Raw genomic sequence first — 19142 nt, forward strand, 5'->3', positions numbered from 1 at the left:
CTTATTCCAGAGTTTAAGACCAGATATTGGTTTCAATTCGATTCAGTCTGTTTTTGGAAACCTTATCTCGCCTGATGCTGGGTATTGTATCCAACAAGCGTGCATACCCCCCTCTCTACCTGTCTGCTGAGGCTCCCTCAGCAGACTGTAGCTGGCTATTGTCGCACAGTTGGAAGACAGTGTGGGCCGCCCATTGTGACACGTGCAGCAGTGCCTGTGACAGATCGCTGATCCGTGATGTGACAGATAAGCGATCTGTCACAGGACAGTGATGTCCCCCATGGGACATTATAATAAAGTAAAAAAAAAAGTGTAAAAATAATTTAAAAAAAAAAAAAAATATTCCCTAATAAATTCATTTTTTCAAAATAAAAAGACAAAAAAACAATAAAAGTACACATATTTGGTATTGCTGCGTCCGTAATGACCCACCCTATAAAACTGTTCCATTAGTTAACCCCTTTAGCGAACTCTTTAAAAAACAAATAGAAAATGAGGCAAAAAATAATGATTTATCATACTGCCTTACAATAAAGTGCAATAACGCGCGATCAAAAAGATGCATATGAGTATCCATGGTACCACTGAAAATGTCATCTTGTCCCGCAAAAAACGAGCCGCCACACAGCATCATCAGCGAAAAAATAAAGTTATAGCTCGCAGAATAAAACGATGCAAAAATAATTATTTTTTATATAAAATTGTTTTCATTGCATAAAACCGCCAAAACATAAGAAAAATGACATAAATGAGGTATCGCTGTAACCGTACTGACCCGGAGAATAAAACTGCCTTATCAATTGAACCACACGCGGAACGGTGTTAACGCACCCCACCAAAAGATATTCATGAATCGCTAGTTTTTGTTCGTTCTGCGTCCCAAAAATCGGAATAAAAAGCGATTAAATGTCACGTGCCCGAAAATGGTACCAATAAAAACGTCAACTTGTCCTGCAAAAATTAAGGCCTCACATGACTTGGTGGGTCAAAATAAGGAAAAATTATAGCTCTCAAAATGTGATGATGCATAAACTATTTTTACAATAAAAGGCGTCTTTTAGCATATGACAGCTGCCAAAAATAAAAACCCGCCATCTATAGTAAATCAAACCCCCCTTTATCACCCCCTTAGTTAGGGTAAAATAATAAAATAAAATGTTTTTTATTTATTTCCATTTTCCCATTAGGGCTGGGGTTAGGGTTAGGGTTGGAGTTAGAATTGGGGGGTTTCCACTGTTTTGGCACATCAGGGGCTTTCCAAACGCGACATGGCGTTCGATCTCAATTCTAGCCAAAAAAATTAAATGGCGCTGCTTCCCTTCCGAGCTCTGCCATGTGCCCAAATAGTGGTTTACCCCCATATATTGGGTATCAGCATACTCAGGACAAATTGCACAATAACCTTTGGGGTCCTGTTGCTCTTGGGAAAATAAAAATTGGGGGAGAAAAGATCATTTTTGTGGAAAAAATGACTTTTTTAATTGTACGGCTGTACGTTATAAACTTCTGTGAAGCCCTTGAGGGTTCAAAGTGCTCACCACACATCTAGATAAGTTCCTTGGGGGGTCTAGTTTCCAAAATGGGGTCACTTGTGGGGGGTTTCCACTGTTTAGGCACATCAGGGGCTCTACAAACGTGGCATGGCATCCAATCTGAATTCCAGCCAATTTTGCAGTGAAAAAGTCAAACGGCGCTCCTTCCCTTCCGAGCTCTGCCATGCGCCCAAACAGTGGTTCCTTCCAACAATTCAGGTATCGGCGTACTCAGGACAAATTGCACAATAACATTTCCAGTCCAATTTCTCCCGATACCCTTGGTAAAATAAAAAATTTGAACATGAAATAATTTTTTTGTGAAAAAAAGTTAAATGTTCATTTTTTATTTTTAAACATTCAAAAAATTCCTGTGAAGCACCTGAAGGGTTAATAAACTTCTTGAATGTGGTTTTGAGCACCTTGAGGGGTGCAGTTTTTAGAATGGTGTCACTTTTCGGTATTTTCTATCATATAGACCCCTCAAAGTGACTTCAAATGTGGTGTGGTCCGTAAAAATAAAATGGTGTTGCAAAAATGAGAAATCGCTGGTCAATAGTGTGGAGCGATACAATCAGATATCGTGAAATATCGGATCGGATTAGATCGGACCGATACCACAAAAGTATCGGGTATCGCCGATTCCGATACCGGAAGCCACATTCAAGTCAATGGGACAGAAATATCGGAATTAAAAAAAACCCTTTCTTTTCTTGTAGGTTAATTCTTGTAGAATGTATTGGGGGAGGTGGACGAGACATTAAAGGCATAGAGGTTTATCCCAATCAAATGGAATAACAGGAATTAATTTGTTTTTTTAAAGACGTTCGGAGTTACAAAGATATTGACTATGTTAACCTTTTCTATATTTTGTCAGATATGTATGTTTCACTACTTCCATGCTCTTCACCTTCTTTTTTACTTCACCCACACTTTCTCCTTCATCATCCTCAGCAGCAGGACCATCTTTTTAATCAACTTCTTCTTCACCTCATTCATCATCTTCTTCACCGTCTTCCTATTATTCTTTTTTTTACATTCTTCATATTCTTCTTATTCAACTATTATTCTTCTTCTTATTCTACTTCATCTTCTTCCTATTCTTCTTCTTCTTCATCATATTCTTATTTGTGATTCATTCCTGTAGTTGCTATGTATAAAAGTTTGAAGATTACACATTCCGTTCTGCCTGTCACAAAAGATTTACAACAGGCTTTGTCCGCGCTCAGTTTGGCCTGCAGTAGCAGGCATTTTCCAGGGGCACCACGAAGAGGAACGGACTCCTAGAATCATAGAATCGTAGAGTTGGAAGGGACCTCCTGGGCCATCTGGTCCAACCCCCTGCTCAAAGCAGGATTTGCTAAATCATCCCAGTCAGATGTCTGTCCAGCCTCTGATTGAAGACTTCGATTGAAGGAGAACTCACCACATCTCGTGGCAGCTTGTTCCACTCATTGATCACTCTGTCAAAAAGTTTTTTCTAATATCTAATCTGTGTCTCCTCCCATTCAGTTTCATCCCGTTGCTTCTAGTCTTTCCTTGTGCATACACTGCTTAGTCATCTTCTGCTTATAATTTAGATATCTTTTGCTCTGATTTTTAGTCTTATGCTCAATGTTCTTCTGCTTCTTGGTCTTCTGCTTCTTGGTCTTCTGCTTCTTGGTCTTCTGTCTCTTGTTGTTCTGTATCTTGGTGGTTGTCTTCATGTTCTTTGTCCTCTTGGTCATCTTCTTCAGGGTCATCATTTTGGTTTTCGGGGTAGTCTTCCGGGTCGTCGTCTTCAGGGAGATCCAGAGTGATAATAAACAAAAAACATTTCCAAAAGCTTGAACTTGGAAATGTAGCAGAAGGTACAAGGCGGCTGAGGAACTGTCGAGAACCAGCTGACGGTGCTGGAATCCGGATGGGTAGCCGAAGCTGCAAGAGCCAATGGAACTAGCGAGGACCAGCTGATGGTGCTGGAACCCGGAAGGGCAGCAGAAGGAACAAGAGCCAATGGCACTACCGAGGACCAGCTGACCGTGCTGGAATCCGGTTACTAAGCAGGAGGTACCTGTGCTAGAAAGCACTACCAAGGACCAGCAGACGTTGCTGGAACTCGGCTACCAAGAAGGAGGCACCTAGGCCAAAGGCACTGCCTGGAACCAGCTGACGGTGCTGGAACCCGGAAGGGCAGCAGAAGCTGCAAGAGCAAATGGTACTAGCGAGAACCAGCTGACGGTGCTGGAACCCGGAAGGGCAGCAGAAGGAACAAGAGCCAATGGCACTACCGAGGACTAGCTGACGGTGCTGGAAGCCGGCTACTAAGCAGGAGGTACCTGTGCTAGAAAGCACTACCAAGGACCAGCAGACATTGCTGGAACTCGGATAGCGAGAAGGAAGCACCTAGGCCAAAGGCTCTGCCTGGAACCAACTGACGGTGCTGGTACCTGGAAGGGCAGCAGAAGCTGCAAGAGCAAATGGAACTAGCGAGAACCAGCTGATGGTGCTGGAACCCAGAAGGGCAGCAGAAGGAACAAGAGCTAATGGCAGTACTGAGGACCAACTGACGGTGCTTGAACCCGGTTACTAAACAGGACGTACCTGTGCTAGAAAGCACTACCAAGTACCAGAAAACATTGCTGGAACTCGGATACCGAGAAGGAGGCACCTAGGCCAAAGGCTCTGCCTGGAACCAGCTAACGCTGCTGGAACCCGGAAGGGCAGCAGAAGGAACAAGAGCCAATGGCACTACCGAGGACCAGCTGACGGTGCTGGAACCCGGTCACTAAGCAGGAGGTACCTGTGCTAGAAAGCACTAACAAGTAACAGCAGAAATTGCTATTGCTGGAACTTGGATACCGAGAAGGCTCTGCCTGGAACCAGCTGACTGTGCTGGAACCCAGATGGGTAGCAGAAGGTACCCATGAAAAACAAAGTTGCAAGGTCGTGAGCCGGCCGCAGCTACCGAAACCCACAGTCCTTACAGGGGTGCTTGTCCTATTGGCACTACGGAACCAGCCTTTATTACCAGAACCCGCAGCCCACATAGGAAGGACCTAAACTGCAGGCACCATAGACTCGGCTAACCCGGCCGCAACACGACAGGAAAATGTTTTGTTGGCAAAGTGACGTTGACACTACCTGGAAACAGCAGGCGTGCTGGAACCAGGATGGGCAGGAGAGGTACCCATGCCAAAGACACTTGTGAGCAGCAACTGGCGATGTTGGAGCCCAGGGTCAATCAGGGTGTAGGCTGAGGCCTAATTTCATCAAGTTTAATATCGGTTGTAGACTACTACTGATTTTAACCGTGCTCCAATTAGGCCTCTGGCTTCAGTGTCTCTAGTATTTACCCTGGTGTCCAACACCGCCAGTTGCTGCTCAAAAGTGCAGTCTGCACAATCAACTAGTAGTGGGAATGTGGACAGAGCAGAAGACATTGCCGGACACACATCAGGGGATCAACTGACGTTACAGAACACCAGTAACACACGAACAAGTGTTCATTGTGCAAACTGCACTTTTGAGCAGCAACTGGTGGTGTTGAAGGCCAGGGTAAATACTAGAGACACTGGAGCCAGAGGCCTAATTGGAGCATGGTTAAAAATCAGTTGTAACCTGAATGTAGAGGCAGCAGTAGACATTGCCGTACACACAGCAGGGGAGCAGCTGGCATTACTGCACCCGACTAACACTGGAGCATGTGTTTTTCTCTGTGTAGATGGTACTTCTGAGCAACAACTGGCTGTGTTGAAGCCCAGTGTGAATCATGGTGTATGCTGAGGCCTACATGGAGCAAGTTGAAAAGCTGATGTAGTGTAATTTTGGAGGGAGCAGGAGACTTTGCCGTCCACACAGCAGGGGAGCAGCTGGCGTTACTGGACCCCACAAGCACAGGAGCTAGTGTTTTTCTCTGTGCACACGGCACTCTTGAGCAACAACTGGCAATGTTGGAGCCCAGGATCAATCATGGCGCAGGCTGAGACCTACTTGGTGCAAGTAGAAAATATGATCTAGTTTGCATGAGGAGTCAGCAGGAGATATTGCCGTCCACACAGCAGGGGAGCAGCTGGCGTTACTGAACCCCACTAACACAGGAGCTAGTGTTTTTCTCTGTGCAGACGGCACTTCTTAGCAACAACTGGCTGTGTTGAAGCCCAGGGATTACAGTTCAGGTGGTAGAAACATGAACACAACAGGAGACCTGGATACTGTTGCCAACCAATTATTTATTCTGGAACAGGACTGGCAAATTCTGGCGAGATCCAGGCCTTGCTCATTTTCAGAAAAGTAAGCCGGTCAACGTTATCGGAGGATAGTCGCGTGCGACGGTCTGTTAGTACACCGCCTGCGGCACTAAAGACGTGTTTCGATAATAAACTGGCAGCAGGGCAAGCCAGCACCTCCAATGCATACTGGCTAAGCTCTGGCCATGTATCCAGCTTAGAGACCCAAAACTTGAAGGGGGAAGAGCCGTCTGGGAGTACACTGCACCTTATCTCACCTGTACCTACCAAAGAAAAAATGAATGCAGAGCAACCAAAGTTGCAAAAAGCATTCAAATATTGCTTTGGAAAGACAACTTGCTTTGGTTTCAATTCAATTCAGTCTGTTTTTGGAAACCTTATCTCTCCTGATGCTGGGTTTTGAAACCAACAAGTGTGCATACCCCCATCCCTATCTGTCTGCTGAGGCTCCCACAACAGAATGAAGCTGGCTGCTGCCACACTGCTGGAAGAAAGTCTGGGATGCCCATTGTGACACGTGTTTCAATGTTCCATTGTGACACACCTGGGTGCTGTAAGCCGATAGAAAACTCAGACAGGTGAAGGTAGGTAGTTAGGTAGGCCTCTAATTCAAACAACACACCAGGGGACTGAACAATCTGCCACAAGCTGTAACATATGAGCGGGGCCCAGCGCTACCCCCAGCAGGGAGTACTCTGAACCTTAGCAACAAAGCAGAAAGCAAAAAAAGGCACAACCAAATTAGATGCAAAGGATTAGCAAAGGGTCTTAGTGAAACTTCACACTGGACTCGGATGTCATCCCAGTGCAGTCCGATATACACCAAGTCAGGCCAAGTAGGAGACGGAGAAATTACTTTCTCCGTCTCCTTCGCTTCTGTGCTGTGATACTCTCATGAGAGAGGATTGGAGCACAGAGCACGGACACTCGTATCATGCTCGCAGCAGAGCTGGAGCCGAGTATCATTAGTGTATCGCATCCGATGTGACTCCACTCCAGCCTTAGGCTCTGTGTCCACAATGAGATTTTGGTGTGTTTTTGACATGACATATTTTTGTTCCATCAAACACACAGCTTCTTACAGTTCAGCAATGTGGATGGGATTTATAAAAACCTCCTGCCCGCTGGGCTTTTTTTATGCAGTGTAAACTTACCTGGGGTGTGTGCTTCAAATACACAACCTGTCACTTTTTCTTGCAGATATGCTAAGTTTTCTGTGCACATTTTTCCCATAGACACTTTGGATCAATTGCCCAGGATCAATAACTCTGTAGCATGAGATACCATGAAGCTTAACTTTTAATATACAATAGGTAAACTAATTCAAATGCAAATAAAATATATATGTGACACAGACTATTACAAAGTGCTCACGACAAAATCAGTGCAGGTAATAAAACATTGGGGGGGGTCTTCCCTGTTTCTCTGAAGATCACCCTCAGAAGGCAGTATAGTAGGATGGGTGGATTAGTTCAGTCCTTAATATCCACTGTCGTGCCCCAAATGCAGGACTCCCATCCTGAGGCCGGAGTAACTCCAGCGATGAATACGGACGAGTGCTATGCGATAAAACATCACATAGCACTCGGACCAGTATTCATCTATGGGACAGCTCCCATCACGGTTTTTTTCCCCAGCCGTTTTCAGTGTCCGAGTGAAATGGTAGCATACAGAGATTGCCACTGACACATGGCAGAGTCTCAGCTCACTCGCACCCATATAAGCCTATGTATGCGGATGAATTAGAAAAAACACGGCACTCGATGACAGAGGGAGGTGCACAAGTACGGTATCCAATACACTATAGATTATAGTAAAGACTTGGCACTCAAGAGGGAAAATTGAATTTAACCATTCCTTTATTGTACAAAGCATCCAGTTCAAAAATTCTTGAATGTTTTCGGTCGTACAATCGACCTTAGTAACATAGTAACAGTTAGTAAGGCCGAAAAAAGACATTAGTCCATCCATTAGACCCCCCCCAAGGAACTTATCTAGATGCAGAGTGCTCACTTTGAACCCCCAGGTGCTTCACAATTGATCCGTAAATAAAAAAGGTACTTTTTTTTCACAAAAATTTTCTTTTAGCCTATTTTTTCATTTTCACATGGGCAACAGGATAAAATGGATCCTAAAATTTGTTAAGCAATTTCTCCTGAGTACACCGATACCTCATATGTGGTCATAAACCACTGTTTAGGCGCATGGCAGGGTCCAGAAGCGAAGGAGCGCCATTTGACTTTGAATGGAAAATTAGCTCCAATCGTTATCGGACACCATGTCGCGTTTGGAAAGCCCGTGTGCCTAAACAGTGAAAACCCCCAAGTAAACCCATTTTGGAAACTAGACCCCTTAAGGAACTTATCTAGATGTGTAGTGAGCACTTTGAACCCCCTGGTGCTTCACAGAAGTTTATAACACAGCCGTGAAAATGAAAAAAAATTTTCTCCTCAAAAAATTATTTTTTAGTCGGCAATTTTTTATTTTCACAAAGGGTGATAGGAGAAATTGGACCCCAAAAGTTGTTCAGTTTGTCCTGAGTACACTGGTACCCCATATGTGGCGGGGAGAAAACTGTTTGGGCACACGTCGGGGCTTGGAAGGGAGGGAGCACCGTTTGACTTTTTGAATGCAAAATTGGCTGGAATCAATTGTGGCACCATGTCGCGTTTGGAGACCCCCTGATGTGCATAAACAGTGGAAACCCCTCAATTCTAACTCCAACCCTAACCCTTACACATCCCTAACCATAACCCCGATACACCCCTAACCCCAACCCTACCCATAACCCTAACAACAAGCCTAACCCTAACCCCAACACACATCTAACCCTAATCTTAACCCTAATTCCAAGGCAGGGGGAGCAGATGATGAGGCGGCGGCAAATCCCCATTGCCAGCCGGTATGGGAGGGGGTTCAGATTAGTGTCTCCAGCCATGTCCGATGCTACTGCAGCATCGGCCGTGGTGGGATTATAATATTTCATCAAATTTCATTGATGAAATATTACTATCGCTCTGATTTGGCTGTTTCACTTTTAACAGCCAATCAGAGCGATTGCAGACACGTGGGGGTGAAGCCACCCCACCTGTGGTGAAGTACAAAGCCCCCTGTGTGTGTGGGTCAGGTGGGGTCACTGAAAGGTCAGTCACCCGACCCGCAGGAGGGCAATTAATTCATGACGCCACATAGGCGTCACTGGTCAGATTGGCACAGCTTTTCATGATGCCTATGTGGAGTCATTGGTCGAGAAGGGGTTAAAGGAGCATACACGCCTTTGCACAGTGGGGGTATTAATATTTTCTTTGGGACACTAATTTTTGGGTTAGGGAGTAATCATAGTAATGGCACAGTTTTTTAAAATATTGGGGTCAGTATCCTATGCCTCAGGTAAGCAGAGTGGGGAGTTTTTGTAGGTTGGGAATAAATGAGACATCAGTAGAAATGTGAGATGTCAAATGTGTTTTTGTTGTAATCTGTGCAGATGAGTTGTGGCTGGAGAAGTGGTAATGGAGGTCTGGGCCTGATGAAAAAGACAGGAAAAGTGAGCGACCCAAATCAGAAAGATTGTCAGCTGTAAGGTTCTATATATAACTACTGTACTCACGTGTATGTTCTGCGGGACTAGTATCTACCAATATACAACAACAGTAAGATGGTAATATTGCTCTTTTTAGAAGACTATTCTTTTATTTAGTGACCGCTAAATTTGTTTCAGTCTATGTAGTAGAAGGTGTATGGTGGTGTCATTGGTCTCTGTATAGTGTTTTGTTATGTAAAGGTAATGGTTATATTATATTATGTATTTGCTGAGTAGTGGTGATGGTGGTGGACATTGAGTAGTTTTATTGTTTTGGTCTTTTATAGTAGTAATTTTGATAATATTGGTCTTTGCATTGTATGTTTTTGGTTAGCAACAGTGGTATACTGTAATTATATATCTATAGATGCTCTTTAGATGATTATAGGGGGGTCAGATGGGTAGACATGCACTTTGAGGCTTGGACCCCTGAACTTTTAGAACCCTAGCAATGTCCCTGCTGTACTGTGTGTTTACTTGTCAGTGTTTCTAGAGATATATGTATGTTTGTCAGTAAGCTCAGTTATGGTACCATATCTAAGGAGTAAGCTTGGTTCTGGTTCTGTATTGATGTAGTAATCTAAATTCTTGTACCATATGCATGCTGTAAGCTTGGTTTTGTTCCCATATCTGTGTAGTAGACATATTAAGCTTGGTTCTGCTCCCTTATGTCTGTAGTAAACTCGGTTCTGCTCCCTTATCTCTGTAGTAAGATCGGTTATGCTCCCATAGCACTGTAGTAAGCTCGGTTCTGCTCCCATGTCTCTCTCGCAAGGTTGGTTCTGCTCTCTTATCTGCGTAGTAAGGCTGGTTTCACACTAGCGTTGTATCGCGCAGCGCATCGTGCGCACGCGCAATGTCCCCCTATCTTTAACATGGTGATGGCAGGGTCTTGAGAATGTACGCGCTCTTCAGCGTTTAGCGTGCGCTGCGCATTTTACAGGTGTGCACCCAGACGCGACGTACGCTACATGTTGCATTTTTTTTTCCGGTGGCACGTGTGCGCCCAAAAATAGCATTACAGTCTATGTGGTTGCTGACGAGCGCTTGGCACCGCGCACATCAGCGCCTTGAGCGCACACGCGATTTGAGTAAACAATGTCTAGACACTTGTCTAGAACTCCCCCTAAACAAGCAACATTGTTTTGGAGGAGTGTACATAAAAGAATGTGTCTTCAGGGTCAGACAATTACTCTACATAATGCCTTGCAGAGACCAGACAAGCATTCTACAAGAGCCTTCTACCTGTGGATTTAAGCTTCAGGAGCCAAAATGTGAGTATTCTTAAAAATAATGTCTGTGTGTCCTGTACAATTTATTATGTACTAATGTATTTTTTGTTTTCTTTTCAGCATGTCTTCTTCCGGATCGGTCTATTCGCCATCTCGGCAAGAACTGGCCCAAGCTGATCGTGAGGTGAGAATCTTGCTGCCTTTTGATAAGTATAGCTGCCTCTAGAAATGTGTTTTAATTTTTTCTCTCTTTACAGACATCGGACACGGGAAGTGAAAATGGAGTGCGGGAGCGGTCTGAGCAGGAGCCGTCTGAGGATTCTGAGCGGGAGCAGCGTAGTCAAGTCGTGGCGAGGAGACGCAATGTGAGTATATATATATTTTTTTTTCTGTCTTTCTTTCTCTTGCTTCTTTTCTGTTTCTTTTTGTATCTTTTCCAAACTTCTAAACATTCTATATTTTTTTTCTAGGTTCCACAGCGGGATGACGAAGAAGTCTACACAGACAACGAGCACCTCATCCGCCTCGTTGAGGAGCGCATCCCATTGTGGGACAGCTGTGACCAGCAGTACAAAGACACAGTGGTGACCCGGCAGCTCTGGAATGAGGTGGCCGCAGTGATGGATGGCTTGGACAGCGCCTCTGCAGCTTCAAAAAGGGTGTTCAGTAAGTATAAAGATGCTCTGTGATATAGCATTTATTTTTGGACCTGATGGTGCTGATGTGTTTTTTGCAAGATATATTCTTGCATTAAACACACCAATGCCTGGTGGAAAACTGTGATTGATTTGGGTCTTGAACTGCTGCATTGTTTTGTGGACCTGATGGTGGTGGTGTTTTTTTTGGCAAGATATATTCTTGCATGAAAACCACCAAAGCCTTGTTGAGAACTTTGATTGAATTGTGTCTTCAACTGCTGCATTGTTTTGTAAAACTGATGGTGGTGGTGTTTTTTTGGCAAGATATATTCTTTCATGAAAAGCACCAATGCCTTGTTGAGAACTGTGATTGATTTGTGTCTTCAACTGCTGCATTGTTTTTTGGACCTGACGGTGCTGTGTTTTTTGCAAGATATATTCTTGCATTAAACACACCAATGCCTTGTTGAGAACTGTGATTGATTTGATATATTACCAATGCCTTGTTGAGAACTGTGATTGTTTTGATATATTCTTGCATGAAAAGGACCAATGCCTTGTTGAGAACTGTGATTGATTTTTCAACTGCTGTCTTGATCCTGTTTTCACTCTTGTTCCTGATGATACTGTTGTTTTCGCTGATACATATAGTAGCAGGAAACATAACAGTGCCCGCCGTCTCAACAGTTACTGCATTGTGTCTAGAATTTTATTGGTGCTGCAGCAGAGAAAAAGTTCAATGAGGTGTGTGGTGAGAATGACAAACTAGTGCATTTTTAATTTTTTTTTTACCAACAGTGAAAAAATCCGCACACGTTGGCGCTCGATGAAGGACCGCTTCAACACTGATGTTTGTGCTGAGGGACCGGTTCGGAGTGGTTCTGCGGCAAGGCGCAGAAGAAAGTACCGCTACCATCATGAATTGGCTTTCCTGAGACCGGTCCTTGCCAGCAGAGCGTAAGTTTTTTTTTTTTGTTTGTGCTTAATATATGCTTTTCTATTCCACAGGTGATGCTTCTTGTAAATGCATGATACTCATGTTTTCCCTTTCTTTCCACAGCACTTGGAGCAGCACCCTGCAACCTAACCCTGTCCCGGGAGCGGTTCTTCATCGATCGACCTCGGACCCGTCTCAGCCATCCGACAGCCAGGAAGCATCTTGCAGGTCAGCAACACAGACAGCCGGTGACCAGAAAGCTGGTCCATCAGGTGTTCCCCTGTCCCAGGTCTCTGTCACTGGTTATGCGGGCACTACCTGCCAGCGGCAGTGGGCCTTGGACAGTAATGTCATGCCCGAGTTCATGCACTTGAGCGAGGCCTTTAAGGTCAGCCTCAGGGCGCTGGCCGCCAGAACGGAAAGCGTTTTTTTCCTGATGGAGCGTGGTTTTAACCACATGGAACGTGGTTTTAACCACATGGAACACCGCTTCCACTCTGTCGACCAGCGCCTTGACCGTCTGGAGGTCGACCTCAACAGACCAGTGCACCATTTTTTCAGTAAAATTGAACAGGGCATGGCAGAACACCTTAGTCCTGAGCAACAGCTGAGTGTGTTACAGGCCTGCAACACTGCTTACTTGCAGGCTATGCAGCAGAATCGGTATGTGCAGCAGTCAGTGGGGTCATTTCCAACAGTTCCACCACTGGCTCGCTTGACCACACTACCGACTTCTGCTGCATACCACTGCACGGCCACCTGCATTCCCAGCGAAGCCGGACATCACTACACCACCTCAAGTCTGAGTGCTGCAGGACACACCTCCGCCACCACCACTATGGCAAGCGCTGCTCCTGTATGGAGCACCACCACCGCCACAGCACCACCAGCTTGGAGCCAAACCACCACAGAACCTGCTTGGGCAACCGACATCAGCAGTTAACAGCAAGGAGCACTGCCAGCACTCCTCAGCAACGGAGCACCACCAGCACTCTCAGCAAAGGAGCACCACCAGCACTCCTCATCAAACGAGCACCACCACTCCTCATCTTCAGAGCGCCGCCACCAATTCTCCTCCTCGTAGTCCCCCAAGAACTTTGGCTGAGATACCTGATTCGCAGCCTCCTTCACGTAGCACCGACCCAACATGCTCCCCTTCTAGGAGCACCGCCACTGCCACTTTGAGCAGCACTGCCACCACAGAGCAGCAAAGGGGTGATCCGCATTCCCTATTTTACAGGGCAACGCCACAGTCCACAGTCACCAGGCGGTCTACAAAAGAAAAGCGGTCACAGGCTGCAAGTAGGTCGGGGCAGGATATACCTGTGCCAAAAAAGAAGAAAAAAAAAAAACTTTGTTGGTCCATCCACCGTCTCCTCCTAATGTGTCTCAACCTGCCTCAATGTCCATTCCAGAGCTCCCTTCCTCGAGTACTTTTGTCACCCCTTCTCCTAGAACCCCTTCCTCTACCTCCAGTCGTTCCTTGTATCTCCACACACCCAAAGTCTCCCAATCTTCCCCCAAATGTCATTCATAATAAAATTTTTCTTGTTTATTTTTGGTTTCAAAATAAATGTGCACTTGTGCTTTCAAAAAATTGGTAATGGTTTACCGTGTCTATCGCCGACTACACACACTGCACCATACACATAGGGTTTTTGGAAAAACATATCTCCATTACTGTTTCTTGTGTGAGACTTGTTTCTTGTGTCAGTCTTGGAGATATGTGTTGTCAACAAACCAAATCTACATGACTTTCCTTTTCCAGAACAGTCTCTACATTCTAGGAATATTGCACAGAGTGCATCCAGCAGGGTTCCCCAACTCCAGTCCTCAAGGTCCAACAAAAGATCATGTTGTATGGAATCCTCTGTTTGAAAAATTTTTAGCAACTGAGCTATGGATTTCATTACAACATGATCTGTTGGTGGACCTTGTGGAGTGGAGTTGGGGAACCCTGCTGGATCTAGTGTGTTCAATATTACTAGAATGTAGAGACTGCTGTGGAAAAGACAAGTCATATAGGTATAATCTACATGACTTGGAGTCAGACACACTCCAAATAGAAAGACAGGCTTGTCTCCCTTTGAAGTCCTGTTTGGTAGTGCACCAAAGACTGGTCTGTACTTCCCACAGGTGCTACAAATGCAACACGGTTCTATGACAGCCTATGTCCAGGCCTTGCAGGAAAGACTTAAAGTGGTGCATAAACATGTGTTCTCATCCATTCCAGATCCTAATGTCAGTGCAGATGTGCATCAGCTCAATCCAGGTGATTGGGTGGTTATACGCAGACACGTGAGAAGGAGCCTGAACCCACGATTTGACGGCCCCTTCCAAGTCCAGCTGACCACATCCACCTCAGTAAAACTTGAGGTAAAGCCCACCTGGATCCACGCCAGTCACTGCAAGAAGGTCCTTTCAACAGCAGAATGACTGTTCTTCTAATCACCTTGCTGGCAGTGGCAGGGTTACTGCACTCTACAGAGACACAGGAAAAACTCTTAAATGCTGACTGGGACAACAAACGTATTCAACATCATGCTCTTCTTATAAAGGACATGGAAGGACAGAAACCAAAAGACTGTTGGATCTGTACACACAGCCCAGTATCTGCAAGGACTATACCATACTTAGCCTTACCTATGGAGCCATGGAATAATAATAAATCTAATAATAATCTTTATTTTTATATAGCGCTAACATACTCTGCAGCGCTTTACAGTTTGCACACATTATCATCACTGTCCTCAATGGGGCTCACAATCTAAATTCCCTATCAGTATGTCTTTGGAATGTGGGAGGAAACCGGAGTACCCAGAGGAAACCCATGCAAACACGGGAAGAACATACAAACTCCTTGCAGATGTTGTCCTTGGTGGGACTGAGCCACTGTGCTGCCCTAGAAGGTAATAACACCACACTGCATACACAACGAGACTTGGACTCAATCTAGGTTTCTGGGAAAAGATGTGCCCCGTCATATATCTGCCTCATTGGCTATAATCGGATGGGCCTCTAATCCCTGGTTTCAGTTTAACATAACACGGCCTAAGGTACAAATGTGGTGGCGGGAATATGATTCAGACATCGTAAATATGGTCGCCAGGAGGAGGACTGAAATCCCTCACTCAGACCCCATTCCCAATGATGGACTGTGGTTCAGTCGTCAACACACTGGAGCAAATACCTGTGGTGAGGACAATAATTGCTTCCGTATATACACTCATAATCAAACACAGGTTAATGAGACGGTGTACCAAGATGGTGTTGAAGGCTGTAGAGCATCTACGGGTAAAATAATAAGGAAAGAAAGGGGTAAATGTACATCTGGTATAAGTGGAAATCAAATGAATAATACTTGGTGTGCCCTTAAGCCTATGTCAGGACTTTTGAGTTTATACCAATGTATACAGACCCCTGGTCACGTTTGTGTTCTCCCTGAAGGAGTATTCTTGGTTTGCGGGCATCGTGCCTACAGGTGGGTGAGCCCAGACATAAGAGGAGTTTGCACTCTTGCCAAACTAACACAAGCCACTTTCATAATTCCTTATAAGAAAATAGACACAGCAGCAATTCCAATTCAGTCTTTGTATAGAAGGGCTGCAGACAATAAGCCCCGTCCAAATGGTAGGCCGCATCTAGTAGAAATGGGGATAACAAATAAAATATTCAGTTATATGCTAATATACCCCTTCATAACACAAATGAGGGATAAATTAGTGGAAGCTATCGACTACCTAGATGATCAGATTTTCCAGATTCTTGAAGTTCTTAATGAAACTAATACAATACAGAGACAATTAATCATAGTTACTAACCAACATACTATAGTACTAGATTACCTGACAGCAAAAGAAGGAGGAATGTGTCATATAATTGGTCCCACCTGTTGCAATTATATTGACAAAATAGGTGAACTTAGAGACCAATGGTTAAAACAGCACAGTGCAAACAGACTCCTGGTGGGGTAACACATTCTCTTTTTTTAAATCCAGCAAATTGGTTTAATGGCCTAGCAGGATGGATTTTTGGCATTGTACAGACTTGTATGCAAATTTTGTTGTTTTGCTTATTGTTTTATGTAGTCGTGTTATATGGCCGGAACAAGATGCAGTGCCACCGACGGCGCGCAGGCAGGTAAATAGGATGGTTTTTTTCTTAACAGGAATCATACATACAAAGATAGGGGATAAGGAGCCATGCATACAATGACAGGGACGGGGGAACCATGCATACCACGGTAGGGATGAGTGGTCAATGCACACCCGGCTTATACTCAAGTCAATAAGTTTACCCAGTTTTTCGTGGCAAAAGTAGGTGCCTCGGCTTATACTCGGGTCGGCTTATACTTGAGTATATACGGTAATAGGTAAAACCTGACAAGTAGAGTTGAGCGAAACAGGTCGAAAAATTTCAAAAGTCCCCGACTTTTGGCAAAGTCGGGTTTCATGAAACGAAACCCGACCCTAGTATGAGGTCGGCCACGAGGTCGGCGACTTACGCGCCAAAGTCGGGTTTCAAAAGTTTGTTTTGCGCTCTTTTTCAGCCAATCAGGATCCACGGACACTGTGGGCAACGTGATGACATAGGCAGGGGTCACCACCATCTTTCAGAAGGGCATGCAAGTGATTGGCTTGCTTTTTGGGCGTCACAGGAGGTATAAAAGGGCATGCACGCCGACCGCCATCTTACTTCTGCCGATCTTAGCATAGGGAGAGGTTGCTGCTGCTGATTCTGTAGGGAGAGCGTTAGGCAGGGAAGAAGAAAAAAATACTGCTTCTGCTGCTAGCGATTTTGCCTGTACAACATACCTGTCACTGTGTGTGCAGTGCAAGGGGAGGCTATATTGTGGTAGATCAGCGGTGTTGGTTGTTAGGCTGCCTTCTAAGGCTTCCTGACAGCTGCATTGCTGTTTACCCACTGCTCTGCAAACTGCTTTTTTAAAAGCAATCCCAATTTTTTTTTTGTCCTGCTGAGGTACTGAGCTGCAAACTGCTTTTTTAAAAGCAATCCCAATTTTTTTTTTTGTCCTGCTGAGGTACTGAGCGTGCATTTTTTCACACCATACAGCGGTGTACGCTCCTCACACAGTACCGTGTAACGGCTGTTATCACAGCCACAGTGAAGCTATCTGTGTGTCACTCTGTGAGAATAAGTCGAGGACATGTTCCGTTCTTACAGACCTGCACCTACTAGTTTTGTCTAGCTTTCAAACAGTTAAATATATTTGCTGTTTGATCACATTCAAAACTATATAGAGAGACAGTGTGTGTCAGTCCGTATACTTAAAAAACACGGAGCTTGACAATTTTACGTACACCGGACAGCCGTGTACGTGCACGCTCCTCTCAGTACCGTGTAACGGCTGTTATCACGGCCACAGTGAAGCTATCTGTGTGTCACTGTGGAAGGATAAGTGGAGGACTTGTTCCGTTCTTACAGACCTACACTCTAGGGAGATTCCTATTCTGCCCAATTCTACATACACCTTGTAGTTTGTGATACACTAGCCAATTTCTGCCTGTGACATAGCGCTCTGATATTCAGTGGGCCTCACACAATCCAAAAGTGTCTAGTGTCCAATAGTGTGTGCAGAAATTCAAAATCTCTGTGATCCTGTAGTCACTTTTTTCACACCTGTGCCATCGAGCCTGTGACATAGTGCTCTGATATTCAGTGGGCCTCACACAATCCATAAGTGTCCAGTGTCCACAAGTGTGTGCAGAAATTCAAAATCTCTGTGATCCTGTAGTCACTTTTTTCACACCTGTGCCATCGAGCCTGTGACATAGTGCTCTGATATTCAGTGGGCCTCACACAATCCATAAGTGTCCAGTGTCCACAAGTGTGTGCAGAAATTCAAAATCTCTGTGATCCTGTAGTCACTTTTTTCACACCTGTGCCATCGAGCCTGTGACATAGTGCTCTGATATTCAGTGGGCCTCACACAATCCAAAAGTGTCCAGTGTCCACTAGTGTGTGCAGAAATTCAAAGTCTCCACTGTCCTATAGACACCTTGTACCTTGTTTTACATTACTATATAGTTTGTTGGATTTTGTCTACATTTCTACAAAAAATGAGGAAGGCTGGTGGAAGAGGCCGTGGAATTGGGCGGGGGTTGGCAGCTGGTAATGATGGTGTTGGTGGTGGATCTGATGGTAGTGGCAAGAGCAAAATATGACCGAATGCAGGAGGTGTTGAGCCTGCGTCATCGTCTGGCTCCACAAGGCCTCGAAGGCTTAGTATTCTAGGACTTGGCAAACCGCTTTTAAAGCCAGAGCTGCAGGAAAAAGTTTTGTATTACATTGCTGACTCAGCCTCCAGCTCTATCGCCTCCTCTTCTTCAGTTGTAAAAAGTAAAAGCACTGAGTCGTCATTGGAGGCTCATGTTCATGAACCACGCCTTTCCTTGTGTCCTTCACCCCAACCAAGATTGAAGGATGACGCAGGCCATACTACTGATTACTCCATGGAGCTGTTTTCACATACCATGCCTGGATTATCAAGTGAAATGGTGAATTACCCAGGCCAAGATGAATCTGACATGGGGTGCACTGATGCACAGCTGCTGATAGATGATTCTGCTGGTACATTCACTCAGAGAACTACATTGTCCTCGCAGTGTACAGAGCCAGATTCTGACCCTGATGAGACTCAGGTGCCCCTTCCCGCACACTATACCACCATACACGGTGACACAGAGGAAGGTGCATATGACATTGATGAGGAGGTGATGGATGACCCAGTTGTTGACCCAGATTGGCATCCATTGGGGGAAGAGGGTGCTGCTTCCAATAGCTCAGATGAGGAGCATCCACAGCATACATCGACATCGCAACAGCTGTTATCTGGCAGGCCCGGAGCACTCCAAAGACAGGTTCCAAAAATCAAAATAGTTGCTGGACAGCTTGTCCAGAGGGTCAAAAGATCACAGCATGCTTGGCCGCAAAATGTCTGCCAAAGTAGGAAGAGTGCAGTGTGGCACTTTTT

The sequence above is a fragment of the Dendrobates tinctorius genome, unplaced genomic scaffold (assembly GCF_039654945.1).
Source record: "Dendrobates tinctorius isolate UK_male_01 unplaced genomic scaffold, ASM3965494v1 ptg000109l, whole genome shotgun sequence".
Classification (NCBI taxonomy): Eukaryota; Metazoa; Chordata; class Amphibia; order Anura; family Dendrobatidae; genus Dendrobates; species Dendrobates tinctorius.